Source organism: Triticum aestivum, chromosome 6B (genome assembly GCF_018294505.1).
Source record: "Triticum aestivum cultivar Chinese Spring chromosome 6B, IWGSC CS RefSeq v2.1, whole genome shotgun sequence".
In the NCBI taxonomy this organism is placed as follows: domain Eukaryota; kingdom Viridiplantae; phylum Streptophyta; class Magnoliopsida; order Poales; family Poaceae; genus Triticum; species Triticum aestivum.
The window spans coordinates 491,137,688-491,154,278 of record NC_057810.1 but is presented as its reverse complement, the minus strand read 5'-3'; positions in this window follow the sequence as shown (position 1 = coordinate 491,154,278).

Here is a 16,591-nt window from a genome sequence, read left to right as displayed (position 1 = left end):
TCATAGAAAGTGAATTGAATACTATGAGAAATTTGATACTTGATAATTGTTTTGAGATATAAAGGTAGTAATGTTAGAGTCATGCTAGTTGGGTAATTATGAAATTGAGAAATACTTGTGATAAAGTTGGCAAGTCCCATAGCATGCATGTATGGTAAAAGTTGTGTGACAAATTTGTAGCATGGGGTGTTCTTTGATTGCCTTCCTTATGAGTGGAGGTCAGGATCGCGCGATGGTTAACTTCTACCAACCCTTCCCCTAGGAGCATGCGTAGTAGTACTTTTCTTCGAGGCTAATAAACTTTTGCAATAAGTGTATGAGTTCTTTTTGACTAATGTGAGTCCATGGATTATACGCACTCTTACCCTTCCATCATTGCTAGCATCTACGGTACCGCGCATTGCCCTTTCTCACCATGAGAGTTGGTGCAAACTTCGCCGGTGCATCCAAACCCCGTGATACGATACGCTCTATCATACATAAACCTCCTTATATCTTCCTCAAAACAGCCACCATACCTACCTATTATGGCATATATTGCCATGCAACTTTCCACCGTTCCATTTATTGTGACATGCTCCATCATTGTCATATTGCTTTTGCATGATCATGTAGTTGACATCGTATTTGTGGCAAGGCCACCTTTATAATTCTTTCATACATGTCGCTCTTGATTCATTGCATATCCTAGTACACCGGCGGAGGCATCACATAGGGTCATATTTTGTTCTAAGTATTGAGTTGTAATTCTTGAGTTGTAAATCAATAAAAGTGTGATGATCTTCATTATTAGAGCATTGTCCCAAGTGAGGAAAGGATGATGGAGACTATGATTCCCCCATAAGTCGGGATGAGACTTCAGACTTTATGAAAAATAAAAGAGGCCAAAGGAGCCCAAATAAAAAAAGAGGCCAAATAAGCCCACCAAAATAAAAAAATAAAAAAATGAGAGAAAAAGAGAGAAGGGACAATGTTACTATCCTTTTCCACACTTGTGCTTCAAAGTAGCACCATGATCTTCATGATAGAGAGTCTCCTATGTTGTCAGTTTCATATACTAGTGGGAATTCTTCATTATAGAACTTGGCTTGTATATTCCAATGATGGGCTTCCTCAAAATGCCCTAGGTCTTCGTGAGCAAGCGAGTTGGATGCGCACCCACTTAGTTTCTTTTGTTGAACTTTCATACATTTATAGCTCTAGTGCATCCATTCCATGGCAATCCCTACTCCTCGCATTGACATCAATTGATGGGCATCTTCATAGCCCGTTGATTAGCCGTGTCAATGTGAGACTTTCTCCCTTTTGTCTTCTCCACACAACCTCCATCATCATATTCTATTCCACCCATAGTGCTATATCCATGGCTTACACTCATGTATTGCGTAAGGGTTGAAAAAGCTGAAGCGCGTTAAAAAGTATGAACCAACTGCTTGGCTGAAACCGAGGTTGTGCATGATGGGAGTATTTTGTATGACGAAAATGAAGCATGGCCTGACTATATGATTTTGTAGGGATAAGCTTTCTTTGGCTATGTTATTTTGATAACACGTGATTACTTTGTTAGTATGCTTGAAGTATTACTATTTTTATGTTAATATTAAACTTTTGTCTTGAATCATTTGGATCTGATAATTCATGCCACAATAAAGAAAATTACATTGAGAAATATGCTAGGTAGCATTCCACATCAAAAATTCTATTTTTATCATTTACCTACTCGAGGACGAGCAGGAATTAAGCTTCGGGATGCTTGATAAATCTCCAACGTATCTATAGTTTTTGATTGTTCCATGCTATTATATTACCCGTTTTGGATGTTTATGGGCTTTACTCTACACTTTTATATTATTTTTGGGACTAACCTATTAACCGGAGGCCCAGCCCAAATTACTGTTTTTTTGCCTATTTCAGTGTTCCGAATAAAAGGAATATCAAACGGAGTCCAAATGGAATGAAACCTTCAAGAGAGTTATTTTTGGAACAAACGCAATGCAGGAGACATGGAGTGGACGTCAAGAAGCAAACAAGGAATCCACGAGGCAGGGAGGCACGCCCCAGGGGGGTGGGCGCGCCCCCCACCCTCCTGGGCCCCTCATGGCTCCCCTGACCGACTTCCTTCGCCTATATATATCTACATACCCTGAAAACATCCAGGAGCACCACAAAAACCTATTTCCACCGCTGCAACCTTCTGTACCCGTGAGATCCCATCTTGGGGCCTTTTCTGGCGCTCCGCCAGAGGGGTAATCGATCATGGAGGGCTTCTACATCAACACCATAGCCTCTCCAATGAAATGTGAGTAGTTTACCACAGACCTTCGGGTCCATAGTTATTAGCTAGATGGCTTCTTCTCTCTCTTTGAATCTCAATACAAAGTTCACCTCGATCTTCTTGGAGATCTATTTGATGTAACTCTTTTTGCGGTGTGTTTGTCAAGATCCGATGAATTGTGGGTTTATGATCAAGTTTATCTATGAGAAATATTTGAATCTCCTCTGAATTCTTTTATGTATGATTGGTTATCTTTACAAGTCTCTTTGAATTATCAGTTTGGTTTGGCCTACTAAATTGATCTTTCTTGCAATGGGAAAAGTGCTTAGCTTTGGGTTCAATCTTGCGGTGTCCTTTCCCAGTGACAGCAGGGCAGCAAGGCACGTATTGTATTGTTGCCATCGAGGATAAAAAGATGGGGTTTATATCATATTGCTTGAGTTTATCCATCTACATCATGTCATCTTGCCTAATGTGTTACTCTGTTCTTATGAACTTAATACTCTAGATGCATGTTGGGAAGCGGTCGATGTGTCGAGTAATTGTAGTAGATGCAGAATTGTTTCGATCTACTTGTCGCGGACGTGATGCCTATATACATGATCATGCATAGATATTCTCATAACTATGCACTTTTCTATCAATTGCTCGACAGTAATTAGTTCACCCACTGTAATACATATGCTATCTTGAGAGAAGCCACTAGTGAAACGTATGGCCCCCAGGTCTATTTTCCATCATATAAGTTTCCGATCTATTTTATTTTGCAATATTTACTTTCCAATCGATATCATAAAAATATCAAAAATATTTATCTTATTATTATCTCTATCAGATCTCATTTTTGCAAGTGGTCCTGAAGGGATTGACAACCCCTTTATCGCGTTGGTTGCGAGGTTCTTATTTGTTTGTATAGGTACGAGGGATTTGCATGTAGCCTCCTACTGGATTGATACCTTGGTTCTCAAAACTGAGGGAAATACTTATGCTACTTTGATGCATCACCCTTTCCTCTTCAAGGGAAAACCAACGCAGTGCTCAAGAGGTAGCAGTATATTTGCCTCAGTAACTTGTGTTATGGATATTGCAAGTAATCCCTCTGCTCTTATGCCTTTGAAGACATGTTCTAATGTCTTTGTTCACTCATTTATGTGCGTATATGTAGTCCTATATGGAGCATAATATCGAAAATCATCTTATATTTCTGAACGGAAGTAGTAATAAAATATGGTTTCTGTTTGAATTAGAACCAGGTCCACGGTGGATATGAAATTCTCAAAGTCATGTCGTGTGAACTGGACGGCCTGAGGATGAGTTCTACTGCTAAACTATCCAACTGTTGTGTCCTTGTCGCTACGTGTCCTGAACTAGTGTTTTCTTGTAGCATTGTTGCCAGGCGTGTTCTCGAGGCTGTACTTGACCACAACAATTTCCTAGTTGTGCCTTCAATTACGAAGGGTGTGGTTCTTGTAAAGCTTCCCAACAAATCTGATGCGGCATGTCTTCATCATCACGTTTATGAGTGGGAAGACCACTCTGTTAGGTTCTCCAAGGTTGACGAGATGGTGATGGTGCATGTAGACATCTCTCACGAAATCCATGGCCTAGTCAGTTATGCGGGGTTCATCCCGTAGGTCGGTGGCAAGAAATAGTCTGCGGAGTTTAATTAGTGCAACTTTGCTTGTCTGTAGTAAGTACTATTGTTCAGTACTTGATTTGTATTTGTGAACCCTGTATTGTTTATTAGTACTGCCGCTTTTGGTGTGTGGTCAGTCTTGAGAACGGTCTATGTTAATGTCTGTCCACTCAATTCAGTCTGTATATTTTGAAGTATCCAGATCATCTTTTTTCTGAGGAGGGTTTATCAATTATGGTTACACTCCAATATCTGTATGCATTGCAGGGTTTATCGCACCCAGCAGGATTTCCAGTCCCATGGATGTTTGGTCCATACGATTTGTCACGACCTTTGGACTTTCCTGCTTGTGGGAGTAGGCAGGGGCCCTGCATGCCACCCGTAGTTGGACGATCAGTCTTCTGTTTAGTACTTCAACATAGTGATTTCCTGGTAAGGATTCACTTGTGTCACATCAAGTAAATCTTATTGATTTACTATCTAAATCTTATTGATTTAATGTCATGTTTTCTTTCTTTTCCAGCAATTTTACAATGCAGGTTTTGCCATGTGACATTCATCACAGAATAAACCGTTTGGTTTGCTCTACGATGGCTATTTTTGCAGGTTTCACTTCTTATGTCGTGTCAGTAATGAAGGCACTGTCCATCATTATATTACTGGAAAAAATTGGATCAGTCTGTTGTCTGAGTACAAGCTGAATCCCTATGATGAGCTGCAGTTTGGTTTAACAAAAATGCCACAATTAGTCCTTCTCATGTTTAAATGAAATGAAGAAAAAAAACTGGATCACGGTCATGGATCCTAGTCAAGTTAGAAAGCTGATCATAGCAGACCAGACATGATCATCGCTGTCTTGCACATCGGTACCACCTTCAGCAATGGATCGAGCACCAGCAGTTGCTCTAGCACTGACAGCGGCAGTAGCTCGGTCCGGTCCAGCTAAAGATTGGGCACCGACCGCATCAGCGGATCAGGCTGATCTACCGGAGGATCGGCCATCGACACCGGCACCTGCTCCGACACCGGCACCAGCTCTACAAGGAGCACCATCTCTGGCGGCAGCAGCGGCTTCGGCACCTACACCAACACATGCACTTGCATCTACTCCGGCTTGTGCAGCGGGAACCAAACGAGCAGTTGCACCGACAACAGACTGGGCTGCAGTTCACACTTCATATACCAAACTCCTGACAAAAACCGACATGTCCACCTTCTTGGGAAGCATTGGCCGCCCAAGTGCTTCGTTCTTGTTTCTTTCCATGTTGTTTCACATGATTCACTGTATTGATCTAACTGTTGGGTATGTCTTCTTGTTTGCAAACAGAGAATTCCTAGAGCAACGAGGGAGTCGTTCAACAATCCGGGCAACCGCGACCAAGTTTCTCTTACCATGCACAGCCTTGGTGTGAATGAACCTGCTCAATACACCGTAAGTACAAAGGATGGTCACATGATTGATGCTAAATGATGGTCAAGGTTCAAATCTAAATCATATCTTGTGGTAGGGGATGATGTAAAATCGAACTTTCTCGGCAAGGAGAGCTGGTCCAAATCAACTTTGAAATTCTTCAGTAGCAGCACACAACTGCTGAACTGATCTATCCTCCGAGAGATTTTGATGTAATAATCTGGCATGGTGAAACAAGTGTCCTGTGTGTATAAGTAGTACGACAGTATTATTTATCACATGGTATATCGTTGACAGAATTGTAACTCTCATTACTGGTTAGGAACTGTCGTTCGATTTCATTCCAACAGCTGTCATGCTTTATTCAATTTTGTGTATTCGCCTTGCGACACCATCTAAAACCAGTGCCATACCGATCACTTGCAATATGAAAAGCACTGAGGAGAACACATGGGCCCCCAAACATGCAGGGTGGGCCTGTGGCCCAAAGTCCAGAACCGTGAGCCTGTCTGAGTATTATATTCTTAGTTGAACCCCCATAATGCTCGTGCGTTGCACGTAACATCAAGATACATTTGTATGAGTATTTTATCTTGTGAGAGAAAAGGATGAACGTGGGAAGGCCTTATTTGCTAATGTGGATAGGTGTGTGGGTACCTTTTTACAAAATTGCCATAGTTTCCTTCCTATACATCAGATATAAATCGGACGGCCTATATTGCAGGATGGTAGGCGCACCATCATCACCAACTCGTCTGTACTGTGTTAAAAACAACTCTGTTTTTTATAATTATATATGTTATATATATTTCCCTTGATTTTTCTTATGTATAAAGTTGTGATATAAAAGATTTGTATATTTCTTTATAGAGGGAGTATCTCTCTGTCAAAAATATATTTATGTGTAACTAGTTACTCCTGTCTTTCTACTTCCTTTCGCTGATATGTGGGGCATCCGGCAACGGGGTCCACGTGCCATATGCACAAATTAGAGTGCACAACGGCACGATAGTCACACCCCGGTCATAGCGCCACAGTAATGCCCAATGAGCCATAAAATCACACCCCCCCCCCCTTTCTAGCTTTAGCAGTAAGCTGGACGGGTGAAGCGGCAATATTTCACTGGGCCTGAATGACTAAATCCCCTTCTCCCTCGTCTGCTTGTTCAGAGAAAACCCTATCTTGGCGATTGCATAGGATTTTCTCATGGAGAACCAGGTACGAATTCTTCATCCATCCCTGATAAATCCAAGTCCCTTGGTCGCGGGTAATCCTAAGATGGCAGCCGCCGCCGTTGATGCATTTTTGTTCCTACTGAATCTAGTGTGTTTCATTTGCAGTGCCCAAAGTGCAAGGACCCTACAGGTTTCTGCGCCCTCGGTGACACGCCACACTTGTTCCTTCTCATCCTAAAATAGGATTTTTAAACACGCACAGTATGTTCCTAGAATCCTCTTTTCTATCCGGGAGGGTGGGGTTTTTTTGAACATGTTGTCGACTAATTTGGAAATTTGGATTTCTATATTTGGATAAAAGGTACTACTAATATGATGGTCAACACTAACGTGTAGGAGGAAGTTATTTCTAGATTTGGATAGGGAATACATTATGTTATCATATTATTTTTCCTGTAGTGCATTATTTGCTCTGCCAGAACACATGTACTCAAGATGCTCGGCCTTGCCATAACTGAATACACCAATTTAATGGTCACAGTGAAGACAAGCCATGGATATAAGTTCTGAGTTGGGTTCATGAACAAAGAAGATCGCTGCTTATTTATGGCCGAACTTGGATAAACTTTCTCAAGTGTTACGGACTGAAAGTTGGCGCACGAATGTTGATGGAAATAGCAGATCCTGGTCTCATCTTCACTGCAATCTTCCACCCCGACGTCGTTCCAATTGTTCATCCATGTTAGTTTTGTATCTGGTTCTTGCTTGTTGCCTCGATTACTTCTTAATCCACATATTCTGTCTAACTAATCACAATTTAACTTTAGAAGTAGCAACGAATCTATCACGAAGATGATACTTCTAATCAATATTCTCTTATAATTGGTGGCATGTGTAGGTTTTTTCGGAGTTAAGCAGGCCGCTCGTTTGTTATTCTGTAATAACTCAACTGTTACTGATGGCACTAAAGTTGACTGGGACGACATCCACAAGTTCCTACACTTTATTGATCATCTTGAGATCCTTGTGGGGCGTTTCAATGGTGGAAGGCCACGTGGGATATGTGTGCCACTGCTGCACTCGTTGAACAGGTCCAACTGTGTCGAGAAACTTATGGTATGAGCTATTTTCTATTATATATGTTGTTCATAAACTATTGCTTATACACAGTTTTACAGCAATGATCTTCTTGAAACAGAAACTGCCCAGTTATATTGTTCCTATACAGTTGCCTGACCATCGCCGGGTCAGACTTGCGCTTGGTCACAACATGATGTTTATGTCGACCTCCTCCATTCCCCTTGGAGGTGAAAAGATACTTATTCATGGGTGGTCTCAAATAATGAAGGTCCATCATGGAGAATAGGACATAAGATTATGTTCCTGCTTTTCCATCTCTCTAAAGTGAATATCCTGTTTATTGACCACTTTGCGAGATGAAGCCGCTTTCAAAAGGTAGTGGATGCGTGGGGTGGTGCCTGGGCCTTGTCCTGGGGCTTGGCGGCTTCACCCTTGGTTAACTGTAGGAAAAGTAGCACTGTTCGGGGCGTGCTTTGTATGGTTGAACCTGTATAAGTACTCATACTGCTTTCAGCTATGGTTGTTAAGTGCCCCAGCTGGTTTTAGTTAAGCTTGTTAAGTACTCCTGCTGCTTTTACAGTCTGTCGTGTTTCTTCAGTCCTGTCTTCCTCCACCCGCCAAAACCAAACCAGCGCCAACGGGGCCGCCTGCTTCCGCCTCCCATGGCTGGTTGCGCCTCAGCGCATGCATCGCCGCCCCACCGTCTCCTAAATCATTAACATCACCGTCCGAGGCCTCGTCGTCGTCCTCCGTGTGCTTTGGTGCGCTCGCCACGGTGCCGTCCTCTCACGTTGTCAACATGGTCAACAAACAACAGGAATCAGCAGAAGTACGTGGAGAGGATGACAGTAGGGGCCTGTCGGTGTAAAAACCGGCGGATCTCGGGTTGGGGGTCCCGAACTGTGCTTCTAAGGCTAATGGTAACATGAGGCAGGGGACACGATGTTTTACCCAGGTTCGGGCCCTCTCGATGGAGGCAATACCCTACTTCCTGCTTGATTGATCTTGATGATATGAGTATTACAAGAGTTGATCTACCACGAGATTGTAGAGGCTAAACCCTAGAAGCTAGCCTATGATTATGATTGTTGTTGTCTTACGGACTAAACCCTCCGGTTTATATAGACATCGGAGGGGGCTAGGGTTACACCGAGTCGGTTACAGAGAAGGAAATCTACATATCCGAATATCCAAGCTTGCCTTCCACGTAAAGGATAGTCCCATTCGGACACGGGACAAAGTCTTCAATCTTGTATCTTCATAGTCCAACAGTCCGGCCAAAGTATATAGTCCGGCTGTCCGAGGACCCCTTAATCCAGGACTCCCTCAGTAGCCCCTGAACCAGCCTTCAATGACAATGAGTCTGGCGCGCATATTATCTTCAGCATTGCAAGGCGGGTTCCTTCTCCGAATACTCCATAGAAGATTTAGAACACAAGGATCTTGTCTGGCTCTCCAAAACAAATTCCACATTCCACCGTAGAGAGTATAATATTCCACAAATCTAATCTGTTGACAGCTTTTTATAGCATGACACCATGCCATGGTTCGGTCATTATTCGAACCGTTTCTTCACAACCAGCCATTGCACGTAATGCGAGGCAGTTTCCTTGTCATGTCTTGTCGAAGCAGAGATCGTGTCCACTTTATCACGGGATTCTCATCAATACAGGCATGGGTAACCCAACCATGTTTGTTTAAGAGGACTCTTCGATTTTAGGCAAGTCCCAAACGGTCACGTGGGGGACGCTTGATATTCGTCCTCTTTACAAAGGGGGCCAAGGCATGTCCTTTTCTTTCCACGCTCGATCCTTCCCCTCCCGCACCTTGAGTTCCAACACCCAAGGCTCAAGCCAAAGCTCTTCGGTCTTTCGACCATGTCCGGATCCAATCAAGGCCAGTGGACGACCTCCTCCATCACAGAGGAGGACATCTGGAAGCTTAGGGAGGCCAGGTATCTCACCATCGAGATTCCACACAGGCTACCTGCTCAAGGGCAGGTCGTCCCCACTCCCGAACCTAACGAGAGCGTTGTTTTCATCTCCCACTTTCTCCGAGGGCTAGGTCTTAGCATCGATCCCTTCGTGAGAGGGCTCATGTTCTATTATGGACTAGATTTCCACGATCTAGCTCCGGATTCTGTTGTTCATATCTCGTCGTTTATCGTCGTGTGTGAAGCCTTCCTCTGCATCACCCCCCACTTCGGCCTATGGCTCAAGACCTTCAATGTGAGGCCAAGGGTGATCGACGGGCGTCACGCGGAGTGCGGAGGCGCTACAATAAGCAAAGGCGCCGACGCCCCATGGCCAAGGGGCTCTTTCGTGGAGACTTCTGATTTATGGTAGCGGGAGTGGTTTTACATCACCGCTCGCAAGGTACAAAGCGGGTGGCTGCTCCAGCGTTCCGGCCGGGCCCTCCACCACAACTGGCGTCATGGGTCAACAAAGGGCTGGACTGGGGACCGGCAAATGACGTGCCGACATTACAGAGCCGCATCCGAGACCTTCTCAAGAGGGATATCAGTCTTGCCAAGATAATGCAAGTGACGTTGGTTCGTCGAGTCCTGCCCTACCAACGTCGTCCTCTCGGTATGTGGGAGTTCAACCCGGAAGGACCGCGAACCATCCAACATTTCTTTGGCATGATGCTCAAAGAGATGTACAAGTTATTCTTCGGATCACGAATAAAGTGTCCGGACACCACCGAGGATGTGGGTCTCAATTGTAACCGCCCGGATACCCCGGTAAATTCTTCTGCTGCCGAACACACCATCCTTTATATTTATTATATCATCATCCTAAAAAATGTTTTCTGCCAGGACTGGCTGAAGAAGGCGGAGAGGATTAGGTGTCCGGCCTCTCTTCTCGAAGGCTCGCCGAATCCTTTCTTGACCAGGATGCTTGACTGCGCGCCGTATCAGGTGCCACCAGGCGAAGATGAGGGGAGGGATAGAGAAGCCACAGATGGGCCTCATTTTTTACACATCCAGATTGGAGGAGTAGGTGCCTCCGCGAAGGAGGATAATCGGGGAGGGGAATCTAAAATCCCCTCTCCCCAAGTAGGAAAAGGGGCGCCACCAAGGATTTGGAAGCGGAAGCTTCTAAACGAAGGAAGAAAACCTCGCCAGGGGGCCGGTCCTCCACCGCACCGTAAGTGAAAGAGTACTTTGATAAGCATATCCTATTTTGTCTTTGAGAATAATGACCAAAACATATTCGTTGCAGTCCGGCTCGTAGCCCTTCTTCACAGAATTCGTCCTCGGGGGATCTTCCTCCGGAGATGATGGAGAGCGAGTCGCCTCCCCCTACCTCCCCGTCACATGGGATGGACGACCCCGAAGTGTCGTCACAGAGGATTTCTCCGGATCCACCAAGGCCAGAAGTTGACACTTCGGCTGCCCGGAGTCTAAGTATATGGTTCTCGAGGAGAGCTTCAGGAGGAGTTCGGGTTGTCCGACGCACAGCCGGACACACTAATGGGCCTTCTGGAGCGAGCGGTCGTCTCCGAGATGCATCATGCTCTAATGGGAACGATAGTTGAGAGGATTTCAACCGCGAAAAGCGGTTTGAACAAAGCTTTTATGAGTCTGCTAAGAGGCTTTGAGGTATGCAAAAAATGTATTTTTGATGGCTCCGCACACGCTAAGTGTGCTCTATATATATAGTAGCCCATGAGACTCTGGTTGCCATCAACGTGGCGGACAGAGGATCATAAACTCTGTTAATAATCTCGCTGCTTTATGTGCAGGTTGCTGAGGGTTCGGCGGCCGACCGATCTGCTGATTTTACCGAAATAAAGCGGCAGCTAGACATGGCCGATGCCGACATCACACTTCTTAACAAGTGGCTTGATGAGGCCCAGGGTATGTATATTCGGCTTGTCAGCAAATCTTTAAGAGGAGCATGATGCTAGTATATGTAATATGCTGTAACTGCAGATGGAGCTGCTGCCGTGGAGACCCTTCGGGCGGAGCTTGCCCGAGCCAAGGAGCAAGCCCGGATGAGTGATGTGGCCGCTCTGAAGGCGGTCGAGGAGTTAAGAGCCGAATAGGTTGCTCATCACCGAAGCAAAGAAAAGATAGCCCAGATGGCTGCCGCGCTGGAAGATGCCGCCAACCGCCGTGAGCTCCTTGAAAAGGAAAATCAAGAAAAGGTGGCTGACCTGAAGAAGGCCTTCGAGGCGGCCAAGGAAACCCGCTCTAAAATGAGGGGGATGAGGGAGGAGGTTTGTGAGGCCGGAGATATCGTGGCCGGAAAGCCCTATCTGTTGCGGATGAAATTCGGAGATCCGAAGTATGCCCCTATGGATCAGTTGTGGAGTGCAGCGGACTCACGCGCGGACCTGGCAAAGAGCGCTGCTGATGCATCCGAGTTTTATAAAGATCGGAAGGACCATAAGGCTTAGAGGTTATTCTGGTCGCAGTTCAGTGCCCCGACGCGTCCGTTGCCATTGAATGAAAAGATGGCCGCATGGGCCGAACTCCACAGTTTGTCCGGGCTTGCTATGAGGTCTGTCGTGGATCATCTTTGGCCACAAGGACCGAAGCCGGACAGCTACTTCATATTGGTGCAACAATTCCTTAGTGATGTGTCGCATATCGATGTTGTGAAGAGGTCGGCGTGCACAGAGGGTGTGCGGATGGCTCTTGCCCGTGTTAAAACATACTGGGCTAGGATGGAAGCCACCGCTGTTGCAAGCCGGAGTGCGGCAGACGGCCAGGACCCGGCCGAGCACTATTTCGAAGAAGTCCTAGAAGGCGCTCGTTTAATAGGGGCTCAGTGTTCGAAGAGTTCCATGTTTGAATGACATGTATCGCGATTGTAAAGACAATGCTATTTCGATTTATAAAGGTTGTTTTTATACTTTTGCCTGAAAGTATTATAATACCTCCTGTTAGGCCGTTTATGTATGTATGTATATATATATATATATATATAGGGCTGGACTATTCTGTTACCGGTAACAGAATATTCTATAAGGGCCCGTTTCATTTTGCAAAACCTGGTGCTACACACCCGAAACACAGAGAAATCCCACCCCACTCCCCAGCATCTTCTCGAACCACCTCTCCCCGACGGCTCCGCCCTGCTCCCACGCGCCGTCGGTGGCCGCCCCATGCTACAATGCGCCGTCAGCCACCGCCCCCTGCTACCACGCGCCGCCGCCCCCCTACTCCCACGCGCCGCCGCCCGCCGCCCCCTGCTCCCACGTGTCGCCTCCCTGCTCTCACGCGCCACCACCACCGGTTGCCTACTCCCACGCGCCGCCGCCCGCCGCCTCCCTGCTCCCACGCGCCACCGCCACCGGCCGCCTGCCCCTCCCTACCCATGCACTGCCCCCGCTGAGCCAACCTCCTCCTTCCGCTCCTTCGCCCCCTCGCCGTCCCGCGCCTCCTGGCCGGTGCTCCTCACGGCACCGCTCGCCGCCCCCTCTCATATCTGTAGCTCTGCCGCCCTGGCTGTCCTCATCGGCCTCGGCTACGTACCTCAGTCCAATCCCGCCGTCCCAGGCCGTTCACTTTTGCCACCCGCACACGGCGTCTCTCCGGCGACTGCGGCCGGGAACATGCGGCCCTACTCCCCTGCTCGATTCTCTCCTACCCAGCTCCTGACGGTGAAAATCTCCAGCCCATGTTGGAACTTCCAGTTTATTTCAAACTGAACTGATGGTTCTCTTTATTCAGGCCTGTGGAGAAGGCAGAGACGTCAGTGTGTGTTCTTTGTAAATTCTCTTTCCTCTATCCCATATTCAAAGTTTAACTAATTCAGTGCAAGTTTTGCTTATGAAAAACTGATATTTTTCAGCATGTACTGATCCATTTCAACTGTGGGTGTGTTTAAAAAAATGGTTTAACATGTACTAAAAAATGCCTTCGAAAACGAAGAGTAAATAGTATCAGTGAGCTCTAGTACCAAATTACAAATGTTCACTGACAAAAAAAATATCAGTACAATATAGTGCTTCAACTAGAAGATCACTCATGCTATTCGCTTCATGGTTTCTCTATCGTTTCAACTTTTATTCTAATCTTTTCGTTTGTGAATTCTGCATCTTTTTATGTTTACAAATTATAGGCATGATACTTGTACTGGGACTAGAGTACTAGTATTACTTCCAGGCAAGTTCAAAATAAAATCCCCAACAAGTTCTTTGTTCATTTGGGCACCCTCCACTGTTGTTCTTTGCTTCACCATGTGGCAAATAACTTGTTGCTGCAGTTCAACTGTCAGGACCCCGATTCTATGCCACACCGATCTAGCATGTAACACCTCATATCACTTTGCGTCCTCATGCACGGTATTCCCACGGGTGTCGCCTTACCATGCCCGAGACCGTTTGCACCTTTTTGGCACACGTATATGATAGTGTCGCTAGCATCCATATGACAAAGAACCCGGGCTGACATGGCTAGTCGTGAACCCAAAGTGGCACTAACTTATAGGGACAGGCATACATGACCCAGCATCGAACGTGTCGGTCATCAGCGAGTGAATCCGGGCTGTAGCAACTGGGCTAGCAGGACTCCGGTAAACCGGGCTGTAGCAGGCTAACAGGACTCCGGTAGACACCGCGTGACATTTCCCTGAAGGGACAGACACAGGAACGAAGAAGGACACATGCCGGCCAGCCTAAGTGTTCCGGAGCAGTAGCAAGCTACCAGGGCTCAGTGGAAGCACTAGGAGACATTTCCCGGTAAGAGAGGCTACTAAGGATAAACAACTAGATAGTCAGATCCCACACATAGCAATACACATTACACATACGCATAACATGCAAGTATGTGTTGTACAACATGGCATCACAGCATAACTCAACAACTCATATAGATAAGGCTCAAAGAGCCATCATAGCATTTATTGCAAATAGGGGTCACAGGACCCATCATACAGAGCATACAAGCAACAAGCGGAAGCATTACATGTCTGAGTACAGACATCTACAAATGAAAAAGGCTAAAGAGCCTGACTATCTACAACATCCGATCAAGATCGTAGTTGAGGTACAAGCTACTCGTCGAAGTCCACGAGAACACTAGTAAGACCGAAGTCTCCGCTGCAAAAACATAAATAAAGCAACATGAGTACAAAGGTACTCAGCAAGACTTACATCAGATCCTATCATACATGCATTTGTATCAAGAGGGTAATCTGGGGTTTAGTTGCAGCAAGCCAGCTTTGACTCTGTGGCTATCCTATTCTACGACTACCAGAAACTCTTGAGGTGATATGACGCACACGAGTCCACTAATCACCACACAATACACTACTATGGATTCATCCCCGTCTCCCGACGAGAAGGCCATCCATAGCACTCACACTTGTCTTGAGCATTTTAGAGTATCCACTTCAAGTTGTCTATGTACCATGTAAGCATCCAAGAAGTCCATAATCGCGGACCCAGCTATTCGAATAGATCATGTTAACCCTGCAGGGGTGTACTTCTTCACACACGCTCTCGCCACTTACCACCATGTACACGTCATGTATCTCGGCAACCTTCAAGCGGAAGCCTGGCGAGGGTGTCGGCCACGACCTGACTAACCACACAAGACTCTAGTCCAGGTTTATCGCCTATTCGGGTTCTATCCGCAAGGAGATCCGGCCGGGGTGTCACTCACGGCCCCAAACGATGTGAGCAGGGTTCCCAAGCCCACCATCCGGGTGCCACTTGGTACACCATGCCACCTGTGCCTAGTCTGTCCCAAGCCCACCCTGCCGGGTGCCACTCGGTAGAAAAATAGCACTACCTACAAACACCAGAAACTAGTTGCGACTCCTGGACAGAGATCAAGTCGGTTAATAAGTCGAGAGGGCTTGGAGCGCCCAGAGCCCAATGTGTGGTAGTATCGATTCATTGGACAACATACATAGAACTTAGTGCTTAAGGGCGGTTCCAGTGAGACAACCCACCATGTACTCCTACATGGCCTCTCGCCGCTACCTTTACCAAATCGTGTTCACACACTTAACTCTCAGCATCAGAACATAGAGCGCTGCACTCCAATTCATTCCCAATGAATCAGACCTGACACACTCTAAGCAATAGCAGGCATAGCATGGTAGGAACACAACATGGCTCAATCAACTCCTACACATGCTAGTGGGTTTCAACTATTTACTGTGGCAATGACAGGTCATGTAGAGGAATGGGTTCAACTACCATAGCACAAAGTAGCAGATGAATCGTTGTTGTCCTAATGCAATAACTGAGAGCAGGAGCGAGAGAGTAGGATTGTATCGGAATGAACAAGGGGGGTTTGCTTGCCTGGTAGATCAACAAGGGGGCCCTGCTCCTCAGAAAGGTACGCTGGAACGGACTCCAGAGCAGGACCTATCGAGAAGGAACAGTGTCGGCAATCAATACACAAACATATGCAACAATATGATGCATGAACATGGCATGTAGATGTGATGCTGTTTGAGCTAATGCAACTAGTATTCAAATTGAATGAAGTCCATTTGAATCAAGGGTTCAAATGCAACTCCAAATTAAGCTCTTATATATGCCATTTATATGTTTTCACCTATACAGAAGGTTTAGGTTGGTCTGTCATGCATGAAACTAGTACAGATGGATAGATTACATTTTTCTGATAATTTTTCATATATAAATTATTTCAATGTGAGCTACGGTTGAATTTCTATGAATTTTTGAAGTTTAAATCATTTTCTGGAATTTCCTGATTAATTTAAATCCAGAAAATGCATAATTGCGACAGCATTACAGAGGCATGACGTCAGCGAGTCAACCGTGGCTGATCGGGTCAAACCTGACGTGTGGGGCCACACGTCAGTGACACAGGTTAAACAGGGGGGTTAGTTTAGTTTAATTAAAGATTGGGGGGCACTGGGGCCCACATGTCAGCGTCAGGGGTTAGGTTAGTTGGTGATTAGCTTAAGCTAATCACCTGAAGGCGGGGTCCACCTGTCAGGCCGGCGAGGTAGTCGCCGGCGACCACGGGACACGGTGGTGTCCGCGTTACAGGCCACGGGGACGGCCTCGGAGAGCACCGG